Below are 18,493 nucleotides of genomic sequence, written 5' to 3'. Positions count from 1 at the left end.
ACTCACTAGGCCCAAAGCCTACGGCCACACCACACTGAATGCGCCCGATCTCGGAAGCTAAGCAGGGTCGGGCCTAGTTAGTACCTGGATGGGAGACTGCCTGGGAATACCAGGTGCTGTAGGCTTTTTTGTGCTCCATGATTAGTAATTGCGCAACTTCTCAATTATTTTTCAAATTTGGTATGTTTCCAAAATAATTGTATACCGTTTTATAGCGGAAATGTTGGACAACATCATGAGGGCTGGAGCTACCTTTTTACATAGAATTAGCATACAGGTAGTGTGTTCATGGGTAATAAATCGACGTTCACATGTAATGCAGTACAGAGAATATTGAGTCCTTCAAGAGGCATGAAAGAAAACCATTATTGTGTTGATTGTTCTCTCCACCTCCCTGCAACAGACACAGGATGGATGAATTAAAGTTATCCTACCAGACATAGGAGTCCTGAATGGGCCCACCAGTCTTATATATCTCGCCTGATCGAGCGATGAGCGTGGTATCATATTGCAAGTGGCTGCATGGCTTAGCTTACTAAATGCAAATGCATAAGAGTAATATTCTTAGCATTCCTAGAGCCTACGGCCACACCACACTGAATGCACCCGATCTCGTCTGATCTCGGAAGTGAAGCAGTGTCAGGCCTAGTTAGTACCTGGATGGGAGACCGCCTGGGAATACCAGGTGCTGTAGGCTTTTTTGTGCTCCAAGTTCAGGAAGTGAGCCCTTTCTCAATTGCCTTTTAAAACTGCAAGGTCTAGCCGACTAGATGCTTAAAAGTACAAAACTTCCTAGGCCCAGAGCCTACGGCCACACCACACTGAATGCGCCTGATCTCGTCTGATCTCAGAAGCTAAGCAGTGTCGGGCCTAGTTAGTACCTGGATGGGAGACCGCCTGGGAATACCAGGTGCTGTAGGCTTTTTTGTACTCCAAGTTCAGGAAGTGAGCCATTTCTCAATTGCCTTTCAAAACTGCAAGGTCTAGCCGACTAGATGCTTAAAAGTACAAAACTCACAAGGCCCAGAGCCTACGGCCACACCACACTGAATGCGCCCGATCTCGTCTGATCTCGGAAGCTAAGCAGTGTCGGGCCTCGTTAGTACCTGGATGGGAGACCGCCTGGGAATACCAGGTGCTGTAGGCTTTTTTGTGCTCCAAGTTCAGGAAGTGAGCCATTTCTCAATTGCCTTTCAAAACTGCAAGGTCTAGCTGACTAGATGCTTAAAAGTACAAAACTCACTAGGCCCTGAGCCTACGGCCACACCACACTGATTGCGCCCGATCTCGTCTGATCTCGGAAGCTAAGCAGTGTCGGGCCTAGTTAGTACCTTGATGGGAGACCACCTGGGAATACCAGGTGCTGTAGGCTTTTTTGTGCTCCAAGTTCAGGAAGTGAGCCATTTCACAATTGCCTTTCAAAACTGCAAGGTCTAGTGCTTAAAAGTACAAAACTCACTAGGCCTAGAGCCTACGGCCACACCACACTGAATGCGCCCGATCTCGGAAGCTAAGCAGGGTCGGGCCTAGTTAGTACCTGGATGGGAGACTGCCTGGGAATACCAGGTGCTGTAGGCTTTTTTGTGCTCCATGATTAGTAATTGCGCAACTTCTCAATTATTTTTCAAATTTGGTATGTTTCCAAAATAATTGTATCCCGTTTTATAGCGGAAATGTTGGACAACATCATGAGGGCTGGAGCTACCTTTTTACATAGAATTAGCATACAGGTAGTGTGTTCATGGGTAATAAATCGACTTTCACATGTAATGCAGTACAGAGAATATTGAGTCCTTCAAGAGGCATGAAAGAAAACCATTATTGTGTTGATTGTTCTCTCCACCTCCCTGCAACAGACACAGGATGGATGAATTAAAGTTATCCTACCAGACATAGGAGTCCTGAATGGGCCCACCAGTCTTATATATCTCGCCTGATCGAGCCTGATCGAGCGATGAGCGTGGTATCATGTTGCAAGTGGCTGCATGGCTTAGCTTACTAAATGCAAATGCATAAGAGTAATATTCTTAGCATTCCTAGAGCCTACGGCCACACCACACTGAATGCACCCGATCTCGTCTGATCTTGGAAGTTAAGCAGTGTCAGGCCTAGTTAGTACCTGGATGGGAGACCGCCTGGGAATACCAGGTGCTGTAGGCTTTTTTGTGCTCCAAGTTCAGGAAGTGAGCCCTTTCTCAATTGCCTTTTAAAACTGCAAGGTCTAGCCGACTAGATGCTTAAAAGTACAAAACTCACTAGGCCCAGAGCCTACGGCCACACCACACTGAATGCGCCTGATCTCGTCTGATCTCAGAAGCTAAGCAGTGTCGGGCCTAGTTAGTACCTGGATGGGAGACCGCCTGGGAATACCAGGTGCTGTAGGCTTTTTTGTACTCCAAGTTCAGGAAGTGAGCCATTTCTCAATTGCCTTTCAAAACTGCAAGGTCTAGCCGACTAGATGCTTAAAAGTACAAAACTCACAAGGCCCAGAGCCTACGGCCACACCACACTGAATGCGCCCGATCTCGTCTGATCTCGGAAGCTAAGCAGTGTCGGGCCTCGTTAGTACCTGGATGGGAGACCGCCTGGGAATACCAGGTGCTGTAGGCTTTTTTTGTGCTCCAAGTTCAGGAAGTGAGCCATTTCACAATTGCCTTTCAAAACTGCAAGGTCTAGCCGACTAGATGCTTAAAAGTACAAAACTCACTAGGCCCAGCGCCTACGGCCACACCACACTGAATGCGCCCGATCTCGGAAGCTAAGCAGGGTCGGGCCTAGTTAGTACCTGGATGGGAGACTGCCTGGGAATACCAGGTGCTGTAGGCTTTTTTGTGCTCCATGATTAGTAATTGCGCAACTTCTCAATTATTTTTCAAATTTGGTATGTTTCCAAAATAATTGTATCCCGTTTTATAGCGGAAATGTTGGACAACATCATGAGGGCTGGAGCTACCTTTTTACATAGAATTAGCATACAGGTAGTGTGTTCATGGGTAATAAATCGACTTTCACATGTAATGCAGTACAGAGAATATTGAGTCCTTCAAGAGGCATGAAAGAAACCCATTATTGTGTTGATTGTTCTCTCCACCTCCCTGCAACAGACACAGGATGGATGAATTAAAGTTATCCTACCAGACATAGGAGTCCTGAATGGGCCCACCAGTCTTATATATCTCGGCTGATCGAGCCTGATCGAGCGATGAGCGTGGTATCATGTTGCAAGTGGCTGCATGGCTTAGCTTACTAAATGCAAATGCATAAGAGTAATATTCTTAGCATTCCTAGAGCCTACGGCCACACCACACTGAATGCACCCGATCTCGTCTGATCTCGGAAGTTAAGCAGTGTCAGGCCTAGTTAGTACCTGGATGGGAGACCGCCTGGGAATACCAGGTGCTGTAGGCTTTTTTGTGCTCCAAGTTCAGGAAGTGAGCCCTTTCTCAATTGCCTTTTAAAACTGCAAGGTCTAGCCGACTAGATGCTTAAAAGTACAAAACTCACTAGGCCCAGAGCCTACGGCCACACCACACTGAATGCGCCTGATCTCGTCTGATCTCAGAAGCTAAGCAGTGTCGGGCCTAGTTAGTACCTGGATGGGAGACCGCCTGGGAATACCAGGTGCTGTAGGCTTTTTTGTACTCCAAGTTCAGGAAGTGAGCCATTTCTCAATTGCCTTTCAAAACTGCAAGGTCTAGCCGACTAGATGCTTAAAAGTACAAAACTCACAAGGCCCAGAGCCTACGGCCACACCACACTGAATGTGCCCGATCTCGTCTGATCTCGGAAGCTAAGCAGTGTCGGGCCTCGTTAGTACCTGGATGGGAGACTGCCTGGGAATACCAGGTGCTGTAGGCTTTTTTGTGCTCCAAGTTCAGGAAGTGAGCCATTTCTCAATTGCCTTTGAAAACTGCAAGGTCTAGCTGACTAGATGCTTAAAAGTACAAAACTCACTAGGCCCAGAGCCTACGGCCACACCACACTGAATGCCTCTGATCTCGGAAGCTAAGCAGTGTCGGGCCTCGTTAGTACCTGGATGGGAGACCGCCTGGGAATACCAGGTGCTGTAGGCTTTTTTGTGCTCCAAGTTCAGGAAGTGAGCCATTTCACAATTGCCTTTCAAAACTGCAAGGTCTAGCCGACTAGATGCTTAAAAGTACAAAACTCACTAGGCCCAGAGCCTACGGCCACACCACACTGAATGCGCCCGATCTCGGAAGCTAAGCAGGGTCGGGCCTAGTTAGTACCTGGATGGGAGACTGCCTGGGATACCAGGTGCTGTAGGCTTTTTTGTGCTCCATGATTAGTAATTGCGCAACTTCTCAATTATTTTTCAAATTTGGTATGTTTCCAAAATAATTGTATCCCGTTTTATAGCGGAAATGTTGGACAACATCATGAGGGCTGGAGCTACCTTTTTACATAGAATTAGCATACAGGTATGTGTTCATGGGTAATAAATCGACTTTCACATGTAATGCAGTACAGAGAATATTGAGTCCTTCAAGAGGCATGAAAGAAACCCATTATTGTGTTGATTGTTCTCTCCACCTCCCTGCAACAGACACAGGATGGATGAATTAAAGTTATCCTACCAGACATAGGAGTCCTGAATGGGCCCACCAGTCTTATATATCTCGCCTGATCGAGCCTGATCGAGCGATGAGCGTGGTATCATGTTGTAAGTGGCTGCATGGCTTAGCTTACTAAATGCAAATGCATAAGAGTAATATTCTTAGCATTCCTAGAGACTACGGCCACACCACACTGAATGCACCCGATCTCGTCTGATCTTGGAAGTTGAGCAGTGTCAGGCCTAGTTAGTACCTGGATGGGAGACCGCCTGGGAATACCAGGTGCTGTAGGCTTTTTTGTGCTCCAAGTTCAGGAAGTGAGCCCTTTCTCAATTGCCTTTTAAAACTGCACGGTCTAGCCGACTAGATGCTTAAAAGTACAAAACTCACTAGGCCCAGAGCCTACGGCCACACCACACTGAATGCGCCTCATCTTGTCTGATCTCAGAAGCTAAGCAGTGTTGGGCCTAGTTAGTACCTGGATGGGAGACCACCTGGGAATACCAGGTGCTGTAGGCTTTTTTGTGCTCCAAGTTCAGGAAGTGAGCCATTTCACAATTGCCTTTCAAAACTGCAAGGTCTAGCCGACTAGATGCTTAAAAGTACAAAACTCACTAGGCCCAGAGCCTACGGCCACACCACACTGAATGCGCCCGATCTCGGAAGCTAAGCAGGGTCGGGCCTAGTTAGTACCTGGATGGGAGACTGCCTGGGAATACCAGGTGCTGTAGGCTTTTTTGTGCTCCATGATTAGTAATTGCGCAACTTCTCAATTATTTTTCAAATTTGGTATGTTTCCAAAATAATTGTATCCCGTTTTATAGCGGAAATGTTGGACAACATCATGAGGGCTGGAGCTACCTTTTTACATAGAATTAGCATACAGGTAGTGTGTTCATGGGTAATAAATCGACTTTCACATGTAATGCAGTACAGAGAATATTGAGTCCTTCAAGAGGCATGAAAGAAACCCATTATTGTGTTGATTGTTCTCTCCACCTCCCTGCAACAGACACAGGATGGATGAATTAAAGTTATCCTACCAGACATAGGAGTCCTGAATGGGCCCACCAGTCTTATATATCTCGCCTGATCGAGCCTGATCGAGCGATGAGCGTGGTATCATGTTGCAAGTGGCTGCATGGCTTAGCTTACTAAATGCAAATGCATAAGAGTAATATTCTTAGCATTCCTAGAGCCTACGGCCACACCACACTGAATGCACCCGATCTCGTCTGATCTCGGAAGTGAAGCAGTGTCAGGCCTAGTTAGTACCTGGATGGGAGACCGCCTGGGAATACCAGGTGCTGTAGGCTTTTTTGTGCTCCAAGTTCAGGAAGTGAGCCCTTTCTCAATTGCCTTTTAAAACTGCAAGGTCTAGCCGACTAGATGCTTAAAAGTACAAAACTTCCTAGGCCCAGAGCCTACGGCCACACCACACTGAATGCGCCTGATCTCGTCTGATCTCAGAAGCTAAGCAGTGTCGGGCCTAGTTAGTACCTGGATGGGAGACCGCCTGGGAATACCAGGTGCTGTAGGCTTTTTTGTACTCCAAGTTCAGGAAGTGAGCCATTTCTCAATTGCCTTTCAAAACTGCAAGGTCTAGCCGACTAGATGCTTAAAAGTACAAAACTCACAAGGCCCAGAGCCTACGGCCACACCACACTGAATGCGCCTGATCTCGTCTGATCTCAGAAGCTAAGCAGTGTCGGGCCTAGTTAGTACCTGGATGGGAGACCGCCTGGGAATACCAGGTGCTGTAGGCTTTTTTGTACTCCAAGTTCAGGAAGTGAGCCATTTCTCAATTGCCTTTCAAAACTGCAAGGTCTAGCCGACTAGATGCTTAAAAGTACAAAACTCACAAGGCCCAGAGCCTACGGCCACACCACACTGATTGCGCCCGATCTCGTCTGATCTCAGAAGCTAAGCAGTGTCGGGCCTCGTTAGTACCTGGATGGGAGACCGCCTGGGAATACCAGGTGGTGTAGGCTTTTTTTGTGCTCCAAGTTCAGGAAGTGAGCCATTTCACAATTGCCTTTCAAAACTGCAAGGTCTAGCCGACTAGATGCTTAAAAGTACAAAACTCACTAGGCCCAGCGCCTACGGCCACACCACACTGAATGCGCCTGATCTCGGAAGCTAAGCAGGGTCGGGCCTAGTTAGTACCTGGATGGGAGACTGCCTGGGAATACCAGGTGCTGTAGGCTTTTTTGTGCTCCATGATTAGTAATTGCGCAACTTCTCAATTATTTTTCAAATTTGGTATGTTTCCAAAATAATTGTATCCCGTTTTATAGCGGAAATGTTGGACAACATCATGAGGGCTGGAGCTACCTTTTTACATAGAATTAGCATACAGGTAGTGTGTTCATGGGTAATAAATCGACTTTCACATGTAATGCAGTACAGAGAATATTGAGTCCTTCAAGAGGCATGAAAGAAACCCATTATTGTGTTGATTGTTCTCTCCAACTCCCTGCAACAGACACAGGATGGATGAATTAAAGTTATCCTACCAGACATAGGAGTCCTGAATGGGCCCACCAGTCTTATATATCTCGCCTGATCGAGCCTGATCGAGCGATGAGCGTGGTATCATGTTGCAAGTGGCTGCATGGCTTAGCTTACTAAATGCAAATGCATAAGAGTAATATTCTTAGCATTCCTGAAGCCTACGGCCACACCACACTGAATGCACCCGATCTCGTCTGATCTCGGAAGTTAAGCAGTGTCAGGCCTAGTTAGTACCTGGATGGGAGACCGCCTGGGAATACCAGGTGCTGTAGGCTTTTTTGTGCTCCAAGTTCAGGAAGTGAGCCCTTTCTCAATTGCCTTTTAAAACTGCAAGGTCTAGCCGACTAGATGCTTAAAAGTACAAAACTCACTAGGCCCAGAGCCTACGGCCACACCACACTGAATGCGCCTGATCTCGTCTGATCTCAGAAGCTAAGCAGTGTCGGGCCTAGTTAGTACCTGGATGGGAGACCGCCTGGGAATACCAGGTGCTGTAGGCTTTTTTGTACTCCAAGTTCAGGAAGTGAGCCATTTCTCAATTGCCTTTCAAAACTGCAAGGTCTAGCCGACTAGATGCTTAAAAGTACAAAACTCACAAGGCCCAGAGCCTACGGCCACACCACACTGAATGCGCCCGATCTCGTCTGATCTCGGAAGCTAAGCAGTGTCGGGCCTAGTTAGTACCTGGATGGGAGACCACCTGGGAATATCAGGTGCTGTAGGCTTTTTTGTGCTCCAAGTTCAGGAAGTGAGCCATTTCACAATTGCCTTTCAAAACTGCAAGGTCTAGCCGACTAGATGCTTAAAAGTACAAAACTCACAAGGCCCAGAGCCTACGGCCACACCACACTGAATGCGTCTGATCTCGGAAGCTAAGCAGTGTCGGGCCTCGTTAGTACCTGGATGGGAGACCGCCTGGGAATACCAGGTGCTGTAGGCTTTTTTGTGCTCCAAGTTCAGGAAGTGAGCCATTTCACAATTGCCTTTCAAAACTGCAAGGTCTAGCCGACTAGATGCTTAAAAGTACAAAACTCACTAGGCCCAGAGCCTACGGCCACACCACACTGAATGCGCCCGATCTCGGAAGCTAAGCAGGGTCGGGCCTAGTTAGTACCTGGATGGGAGACTGCCTGGGAATACCAGGTGCTGTAGGCTTTTTTGTGCTCCATGATTAGTAATTGCGCAACTTCTCAATTATTTTTCAAATTTGGTATGTTTCCAAAATAATTGTATCCCGTTTTATAGCGGAAATGTTGGACAACATCATGAGGGCTGGAGCTACCTTTTTACATAGAATTAGCATACAGGTAGTGTGTTCATGGGTAATAAATCGACTTTCACATGTAATGCAGTACAGAGAATATTGAGTCCTTCAAGAGGCATGAAAGAAAACCATTATTGTGTTGATTGTTCTCTCCACCTCCCTGCAACAGACACAGGATGGATGAATTAAAGTTATCCTACCAGACATAGGAGTCCTGAATGGGCCCACCAGTCTTATATATCTCGCCTGATCGAGCCTGATCGAGCGATGAGCGTGGTATCATGTTGCAAGTGGCTGCATGGCTTAGCTTACTAAATGCAAATGCATAAGAGTAATATTCTTAGCATTCCTAGAGCCTACGGCCACACCACACTGAATGCACCCGATCTCGTCTGATCTTGGAAGTTAAGCAGTGTCAGGCCTAGTTAGTACCTGGATGGGAGACCGCCTGGGAATACCAGGTGCTGTAGGCTTTTTTGTGCTCCAAGTTCAGGAAGTGAGCCCTTTCTCAATTGCCTTTTAAAACTGCAAGGTCTAGCCGACTAGATGCTTAAAAGTACAAAACTCACTAGGCCCAGAGCCAACGGCCACACCACACTGAATGCGCCTGATCTCGTCTGATCTCAGAAGCTAAGCAGTGTCGGGCCTAGTTAGTACCTGGATGGGAGACCGCCTGGGAATACCAGGTGCTGTAGGCTTTTTTGTACTCCAAGTTCAGGAAGTGAGCCATTTCTCAATTGCCTTTCAAAACTGCAAGGTCTAGCCGACTAGATGCTTAAAAGTACAAAACTCACAAGGCCCAGAGCCTACGGCCACACCACACTGAATGCGCCCGATCTCGTCTGATCTCGGAAGCTAAGCAGTGTCGGGCCTTGTTAGTACCTGGATGGGAGACCGCCTGGGAATACCAGGTGCTGTAGGCTTTTTTTGTGCTCCAAGTTCAGGAAGTGAGCCATTTCATAATTGCCTTTCAAAACTGCAAGGTCTAGCCGACTAGATGCTTAAAAGTACAAAACTCACTAGGCCCAGCGCCTACGCCCACACCACACTGAATGCGCCCGATCTCGGAAGCTAAGCAGGGTCGGGCCTAGTTAGTACCTGGATGGGAGACTGCCTGGGAATACCAGGTGCTGTAGGCTTTTTTGTGCTCCATGATTAGTAATTGCGCAACTTCTCAATTATTTTTCAAATTTGGTATGTTTCCAAAATAATTGTATCCCGTTTTATAGCGGAAATGTTGGACAACATCATGAGGGCTGGAGCTACCTTTTTACATAGAATTAGCATACAGGTAGTGTGTTCATGGGTAATAAATCGACTTTCACATGTAATGCAGTACAGAGAATATTGAGTCCTTCAAGAGGCATGAAAGAAACCCATTATTGTGTTGATTGTTCTCTCCACCTCCCTGCAACAGACACAGGATGGATGAATTAAAGTTATCCTACCAGACATAGGAGTCCTGAATGGGCCCACCAGTCTTATATATCTCGCCTGATCGAGCCTGATCGAGCGATGAGCGTGGTATCATGTTGCAAGTGGCTGCATGGCTTAGCTTACTAAATGCAAATGCATAAGAGTAATATTCTTAGCATTCCTAGAGCCTACGGCCACACCACACTGAATGCACCTGATCTCGTCTGATCTCGGAAGTTAAGCAGTGTCAGGCCTAGTTAGTACCTGGATGGGAGACTGCCTGGGAATACCAGGTGCTGTAGGCTTTTTTGTGCTCCAAGTTCAGGAAGTGAGCCCTTTCTCAATTGCCTTTTAAAACTGCAAGGTCTAGCCGACTAGATGCTTAAAAGTACAAAACTCACTAGGCCCAGAGCCTACGGCCACACCACACTGAATGCGCCTGATCTCGTCTGATCTCAGAAGCTAAGCAGTGTCGGGCCTAGTTAGTACCTGGATGGGAGACCGCCTGGGAATACCAGGTGCTGTAGGCTTTTTTGTACTCCAAGTTCAGGAAGTGAGCCATTTCTCAATTGCCTTTCAAAACTGCAAGGTCTAGCCGACTAGATGCTTAAAAGTACAAAACTCACAAGGCCCAGAGCCTACGGCCACACCACACTGAATGCGCCCGATCTCGTCTGATCTCGGAAGCTAAGCAGTGTCGGGCCTCGTTAGTACCTGGATGGGAGACCGCCTGGGAATACCAGGTGCTGTAGGCTTTTTTGTGCTCCAAGTTCAGGAAGTGAGCCATTTCTCAATTGCCTTTGAAAACTGCAAGGTCTAGCTGACTAGATGCTTAAAAGTACAAAACTCACTAGGCCCAGAGCCTACGGCCACACCACACTGATTGCGCCCGATCTCGTCTGATCTCGGAAGCTAAGCAGTGTCGGGCCTAGTTAGTACCTGGATGGGAGACCACCTGGGAATATCAGGTGCTGTAGGCTTTTTTGTGCTCCAAGTTCAGGAAGTGAGCCATTTCACAATTGCCTTTCAAAACTGCAAGGTCTAGCCGACTAGATGCTTAAAAGTACAAAACTCACAAGGCCCAGAGCCTACGGCCACACCACACTGAATGCGTCTGATCTCGGAAGCTAAGCAGTGTCGGGCCTCGTTAGTACCTGGATGGGAGACCGCCTGGGAATACCAGGTGCTGTAGGCTTTTTTGTGCTCCAAGTTCAGGAAGTGAGCCATTTCACAATTGCCTTTCAAAACTGCAAGGTCTAGCCGACTAGATGCTTAAAAGTACAAAACTCACTAGGCCCAGAGCCTACGGCCACACCACACTGAATGCGCCCGATCTCGGAAGCTAAGCAGGGTCGGGCCTAGTTAGTACCTGGATGGGAGACTGCCTGGGAATACCAGGTGCTGTAGGCTTTTTTGTGCTCCATGATTAGTAATTGCGCAACTTCTCAATTATTTTTCAAATTTGGTATGTTTCCAAAATAATTGTATACCGTTTTATAGCGGAAATGTTGGACAACATCATGAGGGCTGGAGCTACCTTTTTACATAGAATTAGCATACAGGTAGTGTGTTCATGGGTAATAAATCGACTTTCACATGTAATGCAGTACAGAGAATATTGAGTCCTTCAAGAGGCATGAAAGAAAACCATTATTGTGTTGATTGTTCTCTCCACCTCCCTGCAACAGACACAGGATGGATGAATTAAAGTTATCCTACCAGACATAGGAGTCCTGAATGGGCCCACCAGTCTTATATATCTCGCCTGATCGAGCCTGATCGAGCGATGAGCGTGGTATCATGTTGCAAGTGGCTGCATGGCTTAGCTTACTAAATGCAAATGCATAAGAGTAATATTCTTAGCATTCCTAGAGACTACGGCCACACCACACTGAATGCACCCGATCTCGTCTGATCTTGGAAGTTAAGCAGTGTCAGGCCTAGTTAGTACCTGGATGGGAGACCGCCTGGGAATACCAGGTGCTGTAGGCTTTTTTGTGCTCCAAGTTCAGGAAGTGAGCCCTTTCTCAATTGCCTTTTAAAACTGCATGGTCTAGCCGACTAGATGCTTAAAAGTACAAAACTCACTAGGCCCAGAGCCTACGGCCACACCACACTGAATGCGCCTGATCTTGTCTGATCTCAGAAGCTAAGCAGTGTTGGGCCTAGTTAGTACCTGGATGGGAGACCACCTGGGAATACCAGGTGCTGTAGGCTTTTTTGTGCTCCAAGTTCAGGAAGTGAGCCATTTCACAATTGCCTTTCAAAACTGCAAGGTCTAGCCGACTAGATGCTTAAAAGTACAAAACTCACTAGGCCCAGAGCCTACGGCCACACCACACTGAATGCGCCCGATCTCGGAAGCTAAGCAGGGTCAGGCCTAGTTAGTACCTGGATGGGAGACTGCCTGGGAATACCAGGTGCTGTAGGCTTTTTTGTGCTCCATGATTAGTAATTGCGCAACTTCTCAATTATTTTTCAAATTTGGTATGTTTCCAAAATAATTGTATCCCGTTTTATAGCGGAAATGTTGGACAACATCATGAGGGCTGGAGCTACCTTTTAACATAGAATTAGCATACAGGTAGTGTGTTCATGGTAATAAATCGACTTTCACATGTAATGCAGTACAGAGAATATTGAGTCCTTCAAGAGGCATGAAAGAAAACCATTATTGTGTTGATTGTTCTCTCCACCTCCCTGCAACAGACACAGGATGGATGAATTAAAGTTATCCTACCAGACATAGGAGTCCTGAATGGGCCCACCAGTCTTATATATCTCGCCTGATCGAGCCTGATCGAGCGATGAGCGTGGTATCATGTTGCAAGTGGCTGCATGGCTTAGCTTACTAAATGCAAATGCATAAGAGTAATATTCTTAGCATTCCTAGAGCCTACGGCCACACCACACTGAATGCACCTGATCTCGTCTGATCTCAGAAGTTAAGCAGTGTTAGGCCTAGTTAGTACCTGGATGGGAGACCGCCTGGGAATACCAGGTGCTGTAGGCTTTTTTGTGCTCCAAGTTCAGGAAGTGAGCCCTTTCTCAATTGCCTTTCAAAACTGCAAGGTCTAGCCGACTAGATGCTTAAAAGTACAAAACTCACTAGGCCCAGAGCCTACGGGTACACCACACTGAATGCGCCTGATCTCGTCTGATCTCAGAAGCTAAGCAGTGTTGGGCCTAGTTAGTACCTGGATGGGAGACCGCCTGGGAATACCAGGTGCTGTAGGCTTTTTTGTACTCCAAGTTCAGGAAGTGAGCCATTTCTCAATTGCCTTTCAAAACTGCAAGGTCTAGCCGACTAGATGCTTAAAAGTACAAAACTCACAAGGCCCAGAGCCTACGGCCACACCACACTGAATGCGCCCGATCTCGTCTGATCTCGGAAGCTAAGCAGTGTCGGGCCTCGTTAGTACCTGGATGGGAGACCGCCTGGGAATACCAGGTGCTGTAGGCTTTTTTGTGCTCCAAGTTCAGGAAGTGAGCCATTTCACAATTGCCTTTCAAAACTGCAAGGTCTAGCCGACTAGATGCTTAAAAGTACAAAACTCACTAGGCCCAGAGCCTACGGCCACACCACACTGAATGCGCCCGATCTCGGAAGCTAAGCAGGGTCGGGCCTAGTTAGTACCTGGATGGGAGACTGCCTGGGAATACCAGGTGCTGTAGGCTTTTTTGTGCTCCATGATTAGTAATTGCGCAACTTCTCAATTATTTTTCAAATTTGGTATGTTTCCAAAATAATTGTATCCCGTTTTATAGCGGAAATGTTGGACAACATCATGAGGGCTGGAGCTACCTTTTTACATAGAATTAGCATACAGGTAGTGTGTTCATGGGTAATAAATCGACTTTCACATGTAATGCAGTACAGAGAATATTGAGTCCTTCAAGAGGCATGAAAGAAACCCATTATTGTGTTGATTGTTCTCTCCACCTCCCTGCAACAGACACAGGATGGATGAATTAAAGTTATCCTACCAGACATAGGAGTCCTGAATGGGCCCACCAGTCTTATATATCTCGCCTGATCGAGCGATGAGCGTGGTATCATGTTGCAAGTGGCTGCATGGCTTAGCTTACTAAATGCAAATGCATAAGAGTAATATTCTTAGCATTCCTAGAGCCTACGGCCACACCACACTGAATGCACCCGATCTTGTCTGATCTCGGAAGTGAAGCAGTGTCAGGCCTAGTTAGTACCTGGATGGGAGACCGCCTGGGAATACCAGGTGCTGTAGGCTTTTTTGTGCTCCAAGTTCAGGAAGTGAGCCCTTTCTCAATTGCCTTTTAAAACTGCAAGGTCTAGCCGACTAGATGCTTAAAAGTACAAAACTTCCTAGGCCCAGAGCCTACGGCCACACCACACTGAATGCGCCTGATCTCGTCTGATCTCAGAAGCTAAGCAGTGTCGGGCCTAGTTAGTACCTGGATGGGAGACCGCCTGGGAATACCAGGTGCTGTAGGCTTTTTTGTACTCCAAGTTCAGGAAGTGAGCCATTTCTCAATTGCCTTTCAAAACTGCAAGGTCTAGCCGACTAGATGCTTAAAAGTACAAAACTCACAAGGCCCAGAGCCTACGGCCACACCACACTGAATGCGCCTGATCTCGTCTGATCTCAGAAGCTAAGCAGTGTCGGGCCTAGTTAGTACCTGGATGGGAGACCGCCTGGGAATACCAGGTGCTGTAGGCTTTTTTGTACTCCAAGTTCAGGAAGTGAGCCATTTCTCAATTGCCTTTCAAAACTGCAAGGTCTAGCCGACTAGATGCTTAAAAGTACAAAACTCACAAGGCCCAGAGCCTACGGCCACACCACACTGATTGCGCCCGATCTCGTCTGATCTCGGAAGCTAAGCAGTGTCGGGCCTCGTTAGTACCTGGATGGGAGACCGCCTGGGAATACCAGGTGCTGTAGGCTTTTTTTGTGCTCCAAGTTCAGGAAGTGAGCCATTTCACAATTGCCTTTCAAAACTGCAAGGTCTAGCCGACTAGATGCTTAAAAGTACAAAATTCACTAGGCCCAGCGCCTACGGCCACACCACACTGAATGCGCCCGATCTCGGAAGCTAAGCAGGGTCGGGCCTAGTTAGTACCTGGATGGGAGACTGCCTGGGAATACCAGGTGCTGTAGGCTTTTTTGTGCTCCATGATTAGTAATTGCGCAACTTCTCAATTATTTTTCAAATTTGGTATGTTTCCAAAATAATTGTATCCCGTTTTATAGCGGAAATGTTGGACAAACTCATGAGGGCTGGAGCTACCTTTTTACATAGAATTAGCATACAGGTAGTGTGTTCATGGGTAATAAATCGACTTTCACATGTAATGCAGTACAGAGAATATTGAGTCCTTCAAGAGGCATGAAAGAAACCCATTATTGTGTTGATTGTTCTCTCCACCTCCCTGCAACAGACACAGGATGGATGAATTAAAGTTATCCTACCAGACATAGGAGTCCTGAATGGGCCCACCAGTCTTATATATCTCGCCTGATCGAGCCTGATCGAGCGATGAGCGTGGTATCATGTTGCAAGTGGCTGCATGGCTTAGCTTACTAAATGCAAATGCATAAGAGTAATATTCTTAGCATTCCTAGAGCCTACGGCCACACCACACTGAATGCACCCGATCTCGTCTGATCTCGGAAGTTAAGCAGTGTCAGGCCTAGTTAGTACCTGGATGGGAGACCGCCTGGGAATACCAGGTGCTGTAGGCTTTTTTGTGCTCCAAGTTCAGGAAGTGAGCCCTTTCTCAATTGCCTTTTAAAACTGCAAGGTCTAGCCGACTAGATGCTTAAAAGTACAAAACTCACTAGGCCCAGAGCCTACGGCCACACCACACTGAATGCGCCTGATCTCGTCTGATCTCAGAAGCTAAGCAGTGTCGGGCCTAGTTAGTACCTGGATGGGAGACCGCCTGGGAATACCAGGTGCTGTAGGCTTTTTTGTACTCCAAGTTCAGGAAGTGAGCCATTTCTCAATTGCCTTTCAAAACTGCAAGGTCTAGCCGACTAGATGCTTAAAAGTACAAAACTCACAAGGCCCAGAGCCTACGGCCACACCACACTGAATGCGCCCGATCTCGTCTGATCTCGGAAGCTAAGCAGTGTCGGGCCTCGTTAGTACCTGGATGGGAGACCGCCTGGGAATACCAGGTGCTGTAGGCTTTTTTGTGCTCCAAGTTCAGGAAGTGAGCCATTTCTCAATTGCCTTTGAAAACTGCAAGGTCTAGCTGACTAGATGCTTAAAAGTACAAAACTCACTAGGCCCAGAGCCTACGGCCACACCACACTGATTGCGCCCGATCTCGTCTGATCTCGGAAGCTAAGCAGTGTCAGGCCTAGTTAGTACCTGGATGGGAGACCACCTGGGAATATCAGGTGCTGTAGGCTTTTTTGTGCTCCAAGTTCAGGAAGTGAGCCATTTCACAATTACCTTTCAAAACTGCAAGGTCTAGCCGACTAGATGCTTAAAAGTACAAAACTCACAAGGCCCAGAGCCTACGGCCACACCACACTGAATGCGCCCGATCTCGGAAGCTAAGCAGTGTCGGGCCTCGTTAGTACCTGGATGGGAGACCGCCTGGGAATACCAGGTGCTGTAGGCTTTTTTGTGCTCCAAGTTCAGGAAGTGAGCCATTTCACAATTGCCTTTCAAAACTGCAAGGTCTAGCCGACTAGATGCTTAAAAGTACAAAACTCACTAGGCCCAGAGCCTACGGCCACACCACACTGAATGCGCCCGATCTCGGAAGCTAAGCAGGGTCGGGCCTAGTTAGTACCTGGATGGGAGACTGCCTGGGAATACCAGGTGCTGTAGGCTTTTTTGTGCTCCATGATTAGTAATTGCGCAACTTCTCAATTATTTTTCAAATTTGGTATGTTTCCAAAATAATTGTATACCGTTTTATAGCGGAAATGTTGGACAACATCATGAGGGCTGGAGCTACCTTTTTACATAGAATTAGCATACAGGTAGTGTGTTCATGGGTAATAAATCGACTTTCACATGTAATGCAGTACAGAGAATATTGAGTCCTTCAAGAGGCATGAAAGAAAACCATTATTGTGTTGATTGTTCTCTCCACCTCCCTGCAACAGACACAGGATGGATGAATTAAAGTTATCCTACCAGACATAGGAGTCCTGAATGGGCCCACCAGTCTTATATATCTCGCCTGATCGAGCCTGATCGAGCGATGAGCGTGGTATCATGTTGCAAGTGGCTTAGCTTACTAAATGCAAATGCATAAGAGTAATATTCTTAGCATTCCTAGAGACTACGGCCACACCACACTGAATGCACCCGATCTCGTCTGATCTTGGAAGTTAAGCAGTGTCAGGCCTAGTTAGTACCTGGATGGGAGACCGCCTGGGAATACCAGGTGCTGTAGGCTTTTTTGTGCTCCAAGTTCAGGAAGTGAGCCCTTTCTCAATTGCCTTTTAAAACTGCACGGTCTAGCCGACTAGATGCTTAAAAGTACAAAACTCACTAGGCCCAGAGCCTACGGCCACACCACACTGAATGCGCCTGATCTTGTCTGATCTCAGAAGCTAAGCAGTGTTGGGCCTAGTTAGTACCTGGATGGGAGACCACCTGGGAATACCAGGTGCTGTAGGCTTTTTTGTGCTCCAAGTTCAGGAAGTGAGCCATTTCACAATTGCCTTTCAAAACTGCAAGGTCTAGCCGACTAGATGCTTAAAAGTACAAAACTCACTAGGCCCAGAGCCTACGGCCACACCACACTGAATGCGCCCGATCTCGGAAGCTAAGCAGGGTCGGGCCTAGTTAGTACCTGGATGGGAGACTGCCTGGGAATACCAGGTGCTGTAGGCTTTTTTGTGCTCCATGATTAGTAATTGCGCAACTTCTCAATTATTTTTCAAATTTGGTATGTTTCCAAAATAATTGTATCCCGTTTTATAGCGGAAATGTTGGACAACATCATGAGGGCTGGAGCTACCTTTTTACATAGAATTAGCATACAGGTAGTGTGTTCATGGGTAATAAATCGACTTTCACATGTAATGCAGTACAGAGAATATTGAGTCCTTCAAGAGGCATGAAAGAAAACCATTATTGTGTTGATTGTTCTCTCCACCTCCCTGCAACAGACACAGGATGGATGAATTAAAGTTATCCTACCAGACATAGGAGTCCTGAATGGGCCCACCAGTCTTATATATCTCGCCTGATCGAGCCTGATCGAGCGATGAGCGTGGTATCATGTTGCAAGTGGCTGCATGGCTTAGCTTACTAAATGCAAATGCATAAGAGTAATATTCTTAGCATTCCTAGAGCCTACGGCCACACCACACTGAATGCACCTGATCTCGTCTGATCTCGGAAGTTAAGCAGTGTTAGGCCTAGTTAATACCTGGATGGGAGACCGCCTGGGAATACCAGGTGCTGTAGGCTTTTTTGTGCTCCAAGTTCAGGAAGTGAGCCCTTTCTCAATTGCCTTTTAAAACTGCAAGGTCTAGCCGACTAGATGCTTAAAAGTACAAAACTCACTAGGCCCAGAGCCTACGGCCACACCACACTGAATGCGCCTGATCTCGTCTGATCTCAGAAGCTAAGCAGTGTCGGGCCTAGTTAGTACCTGGATGGGAGACCGCCTGGGAATACCAGGTGCTGTAGGCTTTTTTGTACTCCAAGTTCAGGAAGTGAGCCATTTCTCAATTGCCTTTCAAAACTGCAAGGTCTAGCCGACTAGATG

General features: G+C 47.1%; 41 non-coding genes and 20 pseudogenes across 41 annotated transcripts; all 61 read left to right on the top strand.

The window, feature by feature from the left end:
* Positions 1 to 16: 16 nt before the first annotated feature.
* On the top strand, positions 17 to 125 carry LOC138457118 (5S ribosomal RNA; annotated as a pseudogene).
* Positions 126 to 578: 453 nt separating this feature from the next.
* Positions 579 to 697, top strand: LOC138462886 (5S ribosomal RNA). Its single transcript, XR_011265474.1, has one exon. It is a non-coding gene; the product is annotated as a 5S ribosomal RNA (ribosomal RNA).
* A 106-nt stretch (positions 698 to 803) lies between these two features.
* On the top strand, positions 804 to 922 carry LOC138455882 (5S ribosomal RNA). The gene has a single exon (XR_011262043.1). It is a non-coding gene; the product is annotated as a 5S ribosomal RNA (ribosomal RNA).
* A 106-nt stretch (positions 923 to 1,028) lies between these two features.
* Positions 1,029 to 1,147, top strand: LOC138462183 (5S ribosomal RNA). The gene has a single exon (XR_011264787.1). It is a non-coding gene; the product is annotated as a 5S ribosomal RNA (ribosomal RNA).
* A 106-nt stretch (positions 1,148 to 1,253) lies between these two features.
* Positions 1,254 to 1,372, top strand: LOC138461681 (5S ribosomal RNA). Its single transcript, XR_011264288.1, has one exon. It is a non-coding gene; the product is annotated as a 5S ribosomal RNA (ribosomal RNA).
* Positions 1,373 to 1,469: 97 nt separating this feature from the next.
* Positions 1,470 to 1,578, top strand: LOC138457117 (5S ribosomal RNA; annotated as a pseudogene).
* A 463-nt stretch (positions 1,579 to 2,041) lies between these two features.
* Positions 2,042 to 2,160, top strand: LOC138463654 (5S ribosomal RNA). Its single transcript, XR_011266240.1, has one exon. It is a non-coding gene; the product is annotated as a 5S ribosomal RNA (ribosomal RNA).
* A 106-nt stretch (positions 2,161 to 2,266) lies between these two features.
* Positions 2,267 to 2,385, top strand: LOC138455870 (5S ribosomal RNA). Its single transcript, XR_011262040.1, has one exon. It is a non-coding gene; the product is annotated as a 5S ribosomal RNA (ribosomal RNA).
* Positions 2,386 to 2,491: 106 nt separating this feature from the next.
* LOC138462182 (5S ribosomal RNA) lies at positions 2,492 to 2,610 on the top strand. Its single transcript, XR_011264786.1, has one exon. It is a non-coding gene; the product is annotated as a 5S ribosomal RNA (ribosomal RNA).
* Positions 2,611 to 2,717: 107 nt separating this feature from the next.
* Positions 2,718 to 2,826, top strand: LOC138457114 (5S ribosomal RNA; annotated as a pseudogene).
* Positions 2,827 to 3,289: 463 nt separating this feature from the next.
* Positions 3,290 to 3,408, top strand: LOC138461485 (5S ribosomal RNA). Its single transcript, XR_011264101.1, has one exon. It is a non-coding gene; the product is annotated as a 5S ribosomal RNA (ribosomal RNA).
* A 106-nt stretch (positions 3,409 to 3,514) lies between these two features.
* On the top strand, positions 3,515 to 3,633 carry LOC138455858 (5S ribosomal RNA). Its single transcript, XR_011262038.1, has one exon. It is a non-coding gene; the product is annotated as a 5S ribosomal RNA (ribosomal RNA).
* Positions 3,634 to 3,739: 106 nt separating this feature from the next.
* Positions 3,740 to 3,858, top strand: LOC138454088 (5S ribosomal RNA). Its single transcript, XR_011260781.1, has one exon. It is a non-coding gene; the product is annotated as a 5S ribosomal RNA (ribosomal RNA).
* A 106-nt stretch (positions 3,859 to 3,964) lies between these two features.
* Positions 3,965 to 4,073, top strand: LOC138458216 (5S ribosomal RNA; annotated as a pseudogene).
* A 106-nt stretch (positions 4,074 to 4,179) lies between these two features.
* Positions 4,180 to 4,287, top strand: LOC138459112 (5S ribosomal RNA; annotated as a pseudogene).
* A 462-nt stretch (positions 4,288 to 4,749) lies between these two features.
* On the top strand, positions 4,750 to 4,868 carry LOC138455436 (5S ribosomal RNA; annotated as a pseudogene).
* A 106-nt stretch (positions 4,869 to 4,974) lies between these two features.
* LOC138454976 (5S ribosomal RNA) lies at positions 4,975 to 5,093 on the top strand. Its single transcript, XR_011261627.1, has one exon. It is a non-coding gene; the product is annotated as a 5S ribosomal RNA (ribosomal RNA).
* A 106-nt stretch (positions 5,094 to 5,199) lies between these two features.
* On the top strand, positions 5,200 to 5,308 carry LOC138457113 (5S ribosomal RNA; annotated as a pseudogene).
* Positions 5,309 to 5,771: 463 nt separating this feature from the next.
* Positions 5,772 to 5,890, top strand: LOC138462885 (5S ribosomal RNA). Its single transcript, XR_011265472.1, has one exon. It is a non-coding gene; the product is annotated as a 5S ribosomal RNA (ribosomal RNA).
* Positions 5,891 to 5,996: 106 nt separating this feature from the next.
* On the top strand, positions 5,997 to 6,115 carry LOC138455846 (5S ribosomal RNA). Its single transcript, XR_011262037.1, has one exon. It is a non-coding gene; the product is annotated as a 5S ribosomal RNA (ribosomal RNA).
* A 106-nt stretch (positions 6,116 to 6,221) lies between these two features.
* Positions 6,222 to 6,340, top strand: LOC138455835 (5S ribosomal RNA). Its single transcript, XR_011262036.1, has one exon. It is a non-coding gene; the product is annotated as a 5S ribosomal RNA (ribosomal RNA).
* A 106-nt stretch (positions 6,341 to 6,446) lies between these two features.
* On the top strand, positions 6,447 to 6,565 carry LOC138455466 (5S ribosomal RNA; annotated as a pseudogene).
* A 107-nt stretch (positions 6,566 to 6,672) lies between these two features.
* Positions 6,673 to 6,781, top strand: LOC138458053 (5S ribosomal RNA; annotated as a pseudogene).
* Positions 6,782 to 7,244: 463 nt separating this feature from the next.
* LOC138461484 (5S ribosomal RNA) lies at positions 7,245 to 7,363 on the top strand. The gene has a single exon (XR_011264099.1). It is a non-coding gene; the product is annotated as a 5S ribosomal RNA (ribosomal RNA).
* Positions 7,364 to 7,469: 106 nt separating this feature from the next.
* LOC138455824 (5S ribosomal RNA) lies at positions 7,470 to 7,588 on the top strand. The gene has a single exon (XR_011262035.1). It is a non-coding gene; the product is annotated as a 5S ribosomal RNA (ribosomal RNA).
* Positions 7,589 to 7,694: 106 nt separating this feature from the next.
* LOC138460972 (5S ribosomal RNA) lies at positions 7,695 to 7,813 on the top strand. The gene has a single exon (XR_011263622.1). It is a non-coding gene; the product is annotated as a 5S ribosomal RNA (ribosomal RNA).
* Positions 7,814 to 7,919: 106 nt separating this feature from the next.
* Positions 7,920 to 8,028, top strand: LOC138457975 (5S ribosomal RNA; annotated as a pseudogene).
* Positions 8,029 to 8,134: 106 nt separating this feature from the next.
* Positions 8,135 to 8,243, top strand: LOC138457112 (5S ribosomal RNA; annotated as a pseudogene).
* A 463-nt stretch (positions 8,244 to 8,706) lies between these two features.
* Positions 8,707 to 8,825, top strand: LOC138463652 (5S ribosomal RNA). Its single transcript, XR_011266239.1, has one exon. It is a non-coding gene; the product is annotated as a 5S ribosomal RNA (ribosomal RNA).
* A 106-nt stretch (positions 8,826 to 8,931) lies between these two features.
* Positions 8,932 to 9,050, top strand: LOC138462509 (5S ribosomal RNA). The gene has a single exon (XR_011265104.1). It is a non-coding gene; the product is annotated as a 5S ribosomal RNA (ribosomal RNA).
* Positions 9,051 to 9,156: 106 nt separating this feature from the next.
* LOC138461116 (5S ribosomal RNA) lies at positions 9,157 to 9,275 on the top strand. The gene has a single exon (XR_011263753.1). It is a non-coding gene; the product is annotated as a 5S ribosomal RNA (ribosomal RNA).
* Positions 9,276 to 9,382: 107 nt separating this feature from the next.
* Positions 9,383 to 9,491, top strand: LOC138458726 (5S ribosomal RNA; annotated as a pseudogene).
* Positions 9,492 to 9,954: 463 nt separating this feature from the next.
* Positions 9,955 to 10,073, top strand: LOC138453958 (5S ribosomal RNA). Its single transcript, XR_011260656.1, has one exon. It is a non-coding gene; the product is annotated as a 5S ribosomal RNA (ribosomal RNA).
* Positions 10,074 to 10,179: 106 nt separating this feature from the next.
* Positions 10,180 to 10,298, top strand: LOC138455813 (5S ribosomal RNA). The gene has a single exon (XR_011262034.1). It is a non-coding gene; the product is annotated as a 5S ribosomal RNA (ribosomal RNA).
* A 106-nt stretch (positions 10,299 to 10,404) lies between these two features.
* LOC138462181 (5S ribosomal RNA) lies at positions 10,405 to 10,523 on the top strand. Its single transcript, XR_011264785.1, has one exon. It is a non-coding gene; the product is annotated as a 5S ribosomal RNA (ribosomal RNA).
* A 106-nt stretch (positions 10,524 to 10,629) lies between these two features.
* LOC138462447 (5S ribosomal RNA) lies at positions 10,630 to 10,748 on the top strand. The gene has a single exon (XR_011265043.1). It is a non-coding gene; the product is annotated as a 5S ribosomal RNA (ribosomal RNA).
* A 106-nt stretch (positions 10,749 to 10,854) lies between these two features.
* LOC138457972 (5S ribosomal RNA) lies at positions 10,855 to 10,963 on the top strand (annotated as a pseudogene).
* A 106-nt stretch (positions 10,964 to 11,069) lies between these two features.
* Positions 11,070 to 11,178, top strand: LOC138457111 (5S ribosomal RNA; annotated as a pseudogene).
* Positions 11,179 to 11,641: 463 nt separating this feature from the next.
* On the top strand, positions 11,642 to 11,760 carry LOC138454304 (5S ribosomal RNA). The gene has a single exon (XR_011260988.1). It is a non-coding gene; the product is annotated as a 5S ribosomal RNA (ribosomal RNA).
* Positions 11,761 to 11,866: 106 nt separating this feature from the next.
* Positions 11,867 to 11,985, top strand: LOC138462617 (5S ribosomal RNA). The gene has a single exon (XR_011265211.1). It is a non-coding gene; the product is annotated as a 5S ribosomal RNA (ribosomal RNA).
* Positions 11,986 to 12,091: 106 nt separating this feature from the next.
* Positions 12,092 to 12,200, top strand: LOC138458404 (5S ribosomal RNA; annotated as a pseudogene).
* Positions 12,201 to 12,662: 462 nt separating this feature from the next.
* Positions 12,663 to 12,781, top strand: LOC138460966 (5S ribosomal RNA). The gene has a single exon (XR_011263616.1). It is a non-coding gene; the product is annotated as a 5S ribosomal RNA (ribosomal RNA).
* Positions 12,782 to 12,887: 106 nt separating this feature from the next.
* Positions 12,888 to 13,006, top strand: LOC138464283 (5S ribosomal RNA). The gene has a single exon (XR_011266864.1). It is a non-coding gene; the product is annotated as a 5S ribosomal RNA (ribosomal RNA).
* Positions 13,007 to 13,112: 106 nt separating this feature from the next.
* On the top strand, positions 13,113 to 13,231 carry LOC138462180 (5S ribosomal RNA). Its single transcript, XR_011264784.1, has one exon. It is a non-coding gene; the product is annotated as a 5S ribosomal RNA (ribosomal RNA).
* Positions 13,232 to 13,337: 106 nt separating this feature from the next.
* Positions 13,338 to 13,446, top strand: LOC138457110 (5S ribosomal RNA; annotated as a pseudogene).
* Positions 13,447 to 13,899: 453 nt separating this feature from the next.
* Positions 13,900 to 14,018, top strand: LOC138454085 (5S ribosomal RNA). The gene has a single exon (XR_011260778.1). It is a non-coding gene; the product is annotated as a 5S ribosomal RNA (ribosomal RNA).
* A 106-nt stretch (positions 14,019 to 14,124) lies between these two features.
* On the top strand, positions 14,125 to 14,243 carry LOC138455801 (5S ribosomal RNA). Its single transcript, XR_011262033.1, has one exon. It is a non-coding gene; the product is annotated as a 5S ribosomal RNA (ribosomal RNA).
* Positions 14,244 to 14,349: 106 nt separating this feature from the next.
* Positions 14,350 to 14,468, top strand: LOC138455790 (5S ribosomal RNA). Its single transcript, XR_011262032.1, has one exon. It is a non-coding gene; the product is annotated as a 5S ribosomal RNA (ribosomal RNA).
* Positions 14,469 to 14,574: 106 nt separating this feature from the next.
* On the top strand, positions 14,575 to 14,693 carry LOC138463010 (5S ribosomal RNA). Its single transcript, XR_011265597.1, has one exon. It is a non-coding gene; the product is annotated as a 5S ribosomal RNA (ribosomal RNA).
* A 107-nt stretch (positions 14,694 to 14,800) lies between these two features.
* Positions 14,801 to 14,909, top strand: LOC138457109 (5S ribosomal RNA; annotated as a pseudogene).
* Positions 14,910 to 15,372: 463 nt separating this feature from the next.
* On the top strand, positions 15,373 to 15,491 carry LOC138461483 (5S ribosomal RNA). Its single transcript, XR_011264098.1, has one exon. It is a non-coding gene; the product is annotated as a 5S ribosomal RNA (ribosomal RNA).
* A 106-nt stretch (positions 15,492 to 15,597) lies between these two features.
* Positions 15,598 to 15,716, top strand: LOC138455778 (5S ribosomal RNA). The gene has a single exon (XR_011262031.1). It is a non-coding gene; the product is annotated as a 5S ribosomal RNA (ribosomal RNA).
* Positions 15,717 to 15,822: 106 nt separating this feature from the next.
* LOC138462179 (5S ribosomal RNA) lies at positions 15,823 to 15,941 on the top strand. Its single transcript, XR_011264782.1, has one exon. It is a non-coding gene; the product is annotated as a 5S ribosomal RNA (ribosomal RNA).
* A 106-nt stretch (positions 15,942 to 16,047) lies between these two features.
* Positions 16,048 to 16,166, top strand: LOC138453874 (5S ribosomal RNA). The gene has a single exon (XR_011260576.1). It is a non-coding gene; the product is annotated as a 5S ribosomal RNA (ribosomal RNA).
* A 106-nt stretch (positions 16,167 to 16,272) lies between these two features.
* On the top strand, positions 16,273 to 16,381 carry LOC138456063 (5S ribosomal RNA; annotated as a pseudogene).
* A 106-nt stretch (positions 16,382 to 16,487) lies between these two features.
* On the top strand, positions 16,488 to 16,596 carry LOC138457108 (5S ribosomal RNA; annotated as a pseudogene).
* Positions 16,597 to 17,051: 455 nt separating this feature from the next.
* Positions 17,052 to 17,170, top strand: LOC138454302 (5S ribosomal RNA). The gene has a single exon (XR_011260986.1). It is a non-coding gene; the product is annotated as a 5S ribosomal RNA (ribosomal RNA).
* Positions 17,171 to 17,276: 106 nt separating this feature from the next.
* On the top strand, positions 17,277 to 17,395 carry LOC138462615 (5S ribosomal RNA). The gene has a single exon (XR_011265210.1). It is a non-coding gene; the product is annotated as a 5S ribosomal RNA (ribosomal RNA).
* Positions 17,396 to 17,501: 106 nt separating this feature from the next.
* Positions 17,502 to 17,610, top strand: LOC138457107 (5S ribosomal RNA; annotated as a pseudogene).
* Positions 17,611 to 18,073: 463 nt separating this feature from the next.
* Positions 18,074 to 18,192, top strand: LOC138453890 (5S ribosomal RNA). The gene has a single exon (XR_011260591.1). It is a non-coding gene; the product is annotated as a 5S ribosomal RNA (ribosomal RNA).
* A 106-nt stretch (positions 18,193 to 18,298) lies between these two features.
* LOC138455767 (5S ribosomal RNA) lies at positions 18,299 to 18,417 on the top strand. Its single transcript, XR_011262030.1, has one exon. It is a non-coding gene; the product is annotated as a 5S ribosomal RNA (ribosomal RNA).
* The last annotated feature ends 76 nt before the right edge of the window (positions 18,418 to 18,493 follow it).

The sequence above is a fragment of the Ambystoma mexicanum genome, chromosome 4p (genome assembly GCF_040938575.1).
Source record: "Ambystoma mexicanum isolate Mex_15411 chromosome 4p, UKY_AmexF1_1, whole genome shotgun sequence".
Lineage (NCBI taxonomy): Eukaryota > Metazoa > Chordata > Amphibia > Caudata > Ambystomatidae > Ambystoma > Ambystoma mexicanum.
This window is presented reverse-complemented; position numbering and strand designations above follow the sequence as displayed.